At 39.6% G+C, this 6,000-nt stretch overlaps 1 long non-coding RNA gene across 1 annotated transcript; it reads left to right on the top strand.

Annotated features, from left to right (window-relative positions):
• The first annotated feature begins 3,119 nt into the window (after positions 1–3,119).
• LOC131019734 (uncharacterized) lies at positions 3,120–5,672 on the top strand. Its single transcript, XR_009100400.1, has 3 exons — positions 3,120–3,316; positions 4,831–4,906; positions 5,527–5,672. It is a non-coding gene; the product is annotated as an uncharacterized LOC131019734 (long non-coding RNA).
• Positions 5,673–6,000: the final 328 nt, after the last annotated feature.

Consider the following 6,000-nt stretch of genomic DNA (forward strand, 5'->3'; position numbering starts at 1 on the left):
AGGAGTGCCATTAATCCTTGAAGTGAAAGTTACGAAGACGATGAGAAAAGTTTGATGTTAGAATTCCCTAGTCAATCTGAGAAGGTGACTTAGGACGAAGGAAACAATTAAGGAAGTTCAACAGATTTGAAAGTACAAAGATATTTTACCCAATGAATTACCAAATTTTCACCAGACCTAGTTTCATACAACATAGTATGTCACTATGGGGAGCACTAATTTAAGATGTCAAAGAAAAGATGATACACTAAGAATGTATATTGATTATAAGAAGTTGAAGCAAGCTCATAAGAATAGATATCCTCTTTCGAGGATAGACGACCTGTTAAATCAGTTGAGAGGAGCCGGTGTGTTTTCCAAGATTGACCTAAGATCTGGTTACCACCAACTCAGAATGAAAAGAGAAGACATTCCAAAGACAGCGTTTCGAACGCGTTATGGACTTTACGAGTTCACAGTGATGCCCTTAGATTTAACGAATGCCCCAGCAGTTTTCATGGACTTAATGAACAGAGTTTTCCATCAGTATCTCGATAGTTTTGTCTTAGTGTTTATCGACGACATCCTCGTATACTCTAAGACCGAAGAACAACGTGAAGAGCATTTACGCATCGTACTCAAAACCTTGCGCAATGAGAAATGGTTTACCAAATTCAACAAGTGTGAATTTTGGTTAAAGGAAGTTATGTTTCTCGGTCACATAGTGTCGACTGAAGGAATCAAAGTAGACCCCGCCAAGGTCGAAACAGTCAAGGAATATAAGGCACCATCAAATGTCAATGAGATTAGAAGTTTTATCGGTGTAGCAGGTTACTACAGAAGATTTATCGAAGAATTCTCAAAATTGGCTAGGCTAATGACTCAACTTTTGAGAAAAGGGACTAAATACGTTTGGTCTGAAGCGTGCGAACAAAGTTTTAAGTAGCTCAAGACTAGGTTGACTACTGCACCAGTGTTAGCAATACCAGGAGAGAATGAAGAATTTGAGGTGTACACTGAAGCCTCGAAACTAGGATTGGGTTGCGTGTTGATGCAAAATCAAAAAGTGATAGCATACACGTCTCGTCAATTGAAGCCTCATGAGCTGAACTACCCGACTCATGATTTAGAACTAACAGCCGTGGGCACGCGCTGAAGATTTGGAGACACTACCTCTATGGAGTTAAGTGTGAGATCTTTACAGATCATAAGAGTTTAAAGTACTTCTTCGAGCAAAAGAATTTGAACATGAGACAACGAAGATGGCTCGAATTAGTAAAGGATTACGATTGCATCATCAGTTACCATCCAGGAAAAGCAAATGTAGTAGCTGACGTCCTGAGTCGAAAGACGAAGGCTAAGCTAGGGTTTTTAATACCCAATAGAAGGAGCTGATTCGTGAGTTCGCCTCACTCAGTTTAGAGATTGTTTATTCCCCAGATTCAGTATCGGGTTATGTAGCTGCACTGACAGCTAAACCTGATTTGAGAGAAAGAATTGTGCAAAGCACAAAGAGAAGATTGGTTCTTGGAAAAGATGCGTCTCGCGGCAAGAACGAATGAAACGAAAGGATTCACTGAAGCAAATGATAACGCACTTATGGTTGGTGAAAGATTGTGTGTGCCACACAAAGAAGAATTAAAGAACGAGATTATGAGCAAGGCTCATGATACTCCTTACACTGCATATCCAGGCAGTACAAAGATGCACCAGGATTTAAAGAAAATTTTCTGATGGAAATAAATGAAAAGAGATATAGCGTCATCGTGGACCGATTATTAAAGTCAGCGCACTTTCTACCAATGCAAATGACATTTGGATTGGAGAAACTTGCAAAGTTATGTCAAAGATATAGTACGCCTTCACGGTGTACCTGTATCTATCACGTCAGATCGTGACACCAGATTCACATCGCGTTTCTGGAAAAGTTTACAAGAAGCCATGGGCACTCAGCTGAACTTCAACACAGCGTACCAACCTCAGACTGACGGGCAGTCAGAAAGAACGATTCAGATTCTAAAATTTTCGTTGCGAACAATTATCGCAGACAAAGGTAGAAGTTAGGAGGATTTGTTACCTCTCGTAGAATTTGCTTATAACAATAGTTATCAAGCAACATTTGGAATAATCCAGATGAGGCCTTGTATGGCCGAAAATGTAGTTCACCACTTTACTAAGATGAAATGGGTGAAAGAAAGCTGTTAGATCCTGAACTGGTCCAACAGATGGTTGAGAAGGTCGACCACATCAAGCAAAGAATCAAAGAAGCTAGAGATAGACAAAAGTCTTACGCCGATAAATGCCGATCGGAGTTAGAATTCAATGTTGGGGATCAAGTTTTCCTCAAAGTTTCTCCCTCAAAGGGAGTTATACGTTTCAGAAAGAGGGGTAAGTTACGACCCCGTTATATAGGATTTTTTTTAGATCCTAGATAAGATAGGCCCTGTAGCCTATAGGTTGGCATTGCCACCCAGTATTGGAGATGTGCACAATGTGTTTCATGTCTCTCAGTTAAGAAAGTATGTGTTTAATCCAAAGCATTTGATTAAGCAAGATAAAGGAGTCCTAGCCAGGACCTAAGTTATGAAGAGAAATCAGTTCAGATACTTGATCGCAAGGTTCAAGTTTTACGAGGCAATAATATTGTTCTCGTCATGTAGTGGAACCATCACAGGATGTAAAAGGCCACAAAAGAGATGAATAAAATGAAAGACTAGTATCCTCAGCTAGATTATCAAGGTATGTAATTTCGGGGACGAAATTTTTTTTAAGGAGGGAGGGATGTAATACCCCGTTTCCTCGAGCTAAGTTTAGAAAATTTTCGAACTTAGATTTAAGATGATTCACGCCGGATTGAGAGAAAGAATTTATTTTAATTCCAACAAAAATGATTTACAAAAGCATTTGTAAATTTAGTAATTAAATTATATGCATTTCATATTTATTTAATTTAGCATTCAAGTATTTTCACGAGCTATTTATTTAGCGAACCATGAAGTATTATTACAGTTTTCATAGTACAATCTGGAAGACTTTTTATTTTATTTTATTTTATTTTTTTATTCCTACTCCCACCACTAACTCCTCCACCTTTCTTCCCACTTTTCCTCCCACTTTCCCTTCCACTACTCCCACTTACTTCCACTTATTCTCATCACCCACGTTCACAATTCATTTACCAAACTTCAGCAATAATTAACTGAATTCCTGTATTCTCCATTCATAATTCCCACAGCTCATTCTGCCGAGGAGGAGCTCATATTTTTAAAAACAGTCGAGCAGTTTCATAGCTTCAACATCAAAGCAATTTCATATCTTTGAACAGAACATCCCCAAGGTTTCATCTTATTCTTCTTTAAACTACATGACTTGTTTTTACAATATTGAATCACACACTACGCATTTCCGGCAACTAATTTCCCCATATAACAAATTCAGATTTCGTGTATCAAGATTTTGAAACAAAATGGCATTCCCGTATACATGAGCATACAATCTGTGTTTATACATATATGAAGCATATCTATTAAAAAGAAAAGTAGAAAAAAAAAGTCTTGAAGCTTTAACTTTCTCTGTTCGAACTTGTTGTGTTGAGTCGGGAGGTGGACGGAGGCACGGCACAGCAGCGGCGCTGCTGTCGCCCGGCCACGGTGAGAGAGAGAGAGGTAGGGCTCAGACGCCACTCTTCGCGGTGGGGTTTGGCGGCCGGAGATAGGAGAGTGAGAGAGGCGGAGGCAGCCTTGGAGGCTATTTTCTGCCGGTTTCAGTAAGGTACGGTCGGCAGCCCGCCTCATCTGCTGCTGCTGTCGGCGGTGGCGTGGTGGCCGTGACGCCGATGGATGGCGGCGGTTTCTCGCCGGAGAGAAAGTGGAGAGTTCAGCGCGGCGGTGGCGGATAGCTACTGCTGTTTTCCGGCTGAAACAGAGGGAGTGGGGCGGCGAGGTCAGAGAAGGAGAGGACGGCGGCGGCCTTCATGGTTGCTCGCCGGACTGATTCAAAGAGAGAGAGGGAGTAAACGGCGGAGTCTTGGGAGAGAGGGAGTGAGATATGCAGTTGCGTGTGTGTGTGCGTGTGATTTGGGGGAGGCGAGGGGTGACCAGCCGGCGGTTTCTCACCGGGAGAGAAGCCGTGGCGGCGGAGCTCGAGCTTTGAGAGGGATTTTTGGCCTGAATCGAGAGAGGCGCGAGAGAGATGAGTGTGAGCGGCTGAGTGAGTTTGAGGAAGAAAGGTTTAGGGTGTATATTAGGCTTCTTTTGGGCTTTGGGGATGGGTTTGAAATTTTGATTTGGGCCGAGTATTTGGGCCGATTTTTATGAGTGATGGACTTTGAGTGTTGGGCTTAAGAGAAAGGGTTTGGGTTTTGGGCTCTTTTTGTTTTGGGCCGATTTTAATTGTATTAAATTTCAGTTTGGGCTTCTGATTATATTAAATCATGGGCTGCCCAATTATTGATTTAATTGGATTGTGCATATTTGTTTTAAAGAGCTACACTATTATAATTAATTAGACTTATTAAGTTTGATTAATTATTTTTAATTTTCATAATAATATTAAATTATTATTATGTGCATATTTTAAGTAAATTACTTATTATATGCTAAGCATGACATGAAATTTCATTATATTTTGCAATAAAAGTATTTATGATTTAATTGGTTTTAATTATAATTCCAATTATTAAAGAAAATCGAGTAAGGATATTGTTGGTGTCCTTAACTCAAGAATTTAGTTTTCAATTATTTATTTATTAAATTTTGAAAACCCGGCTAAGTGAATCATAGAATATTAAGCACTACACCATGACTTAAGATTAGAATTCAAGGAGACCTATTGAGAATAGAATTCTTGTAGGCTTTGAGCATCAGGAGGATTAGCACTGCTATTCCGATTCAGAGATAAGGTTAAACGATAGGCTTTGCCTAGACAGGTGGGCTTACTTTCCAAATGTACAAAGTATGATTGAGTTATTAAGCTCTAAATATTTCAATGAAATGCAAATTATTTATTTAATGTTATGAAAACTGTTTATCCAATAAAATGTTTATGTGCACTCTGCTCTGTTTAAGGCTCGCGCAGTTAATCAATTGAGGTTCTCTTATGACCTAATACGTTGTTTGAGAATTGTGTACACTTGTTAGTTGACTCGGTGGGTTGATCTCCATCGGGCTCTAACCAGAGGCGTTATAAGGGTGCTCGGCTGGATGTGTTCCGGAGCATGAGAAATATCAGGCCTGCCTGGGTAGCGTCCCGAGGTCAAAGTAAACTTGTCTGGGTTACGCCCTCAGTTCAAGTAAGCGGGAGACAGAGATCCGTCGGTGGCTAAAAGGTCCGGGATCACAGCGAGTAACAGAAAGGGAGTGTGACATGTGCGCACAAATGAAAGAAAATATTTTAACATGCTTAGAAGCTATTTCAATTTAAAACCTTCTAAGACATGTCAAGTATGATTGGATAAACTGTCTTTACGAAAATATAAAATGTTTCAGAAAATGCATGCCCACTAAGTACATTAGTACTTAGCCCAAAAATACTTTCAAATGTTTTCAGGTTGGCTGGACGGTGCTGACGGGACGGAGCTGAGGCTAAAGATAAATTCCTATGTTAGACTTCCGCTGTAGCAATTACTCATATCCATCTTTTGTTTTCCCAACTTAAGATTTTCATGTTAAATTTCAAATGATATATTTGACCGAGCTTAGACTCTTCACTACTAAATTTATGCTAATGAATGTTGGTTGTCAGAAGCATGAAACAAAACTTGTGATCCAAATGGGCATAGCCCGACTTTCTATCATATTTCGGGTTTTAACAAGGTTTTTCCCTTGTTTATTTCTATGAATTATTCACACCTCGATTATATTTATTCATTCAAGAATTGGGGTGTGACACCTAGCCCTTAGGCAATGATGGGTATTTTTAGGGCTTGAGCTTGTGTATTGGGCATAAAACAATTAAATGGGCTCAAATTTAAATTGTTGGATTGAAAATTAGGTTTTATTATTTTATAGAGCCTAACTGAAA

The sequence above is a fragment of the Salvia miltiorrhiza genome, chromosome 4 (genome assembly GCF_028751815.1).
Source record: "Salvia miltiorrhiza cultivar Shanhuang (shh) chromosome 4, IMPLAD_Smil_shh, whole genome shotgun sequence".
In the NCBI taxonomy this organism is placed as follows: Eukaryota; Viridiplantae; Streptophyta; class Magnoliopsida; order Lamiales; family Lamiaceae; genus Salvia; species Salvia miltiorrhiza.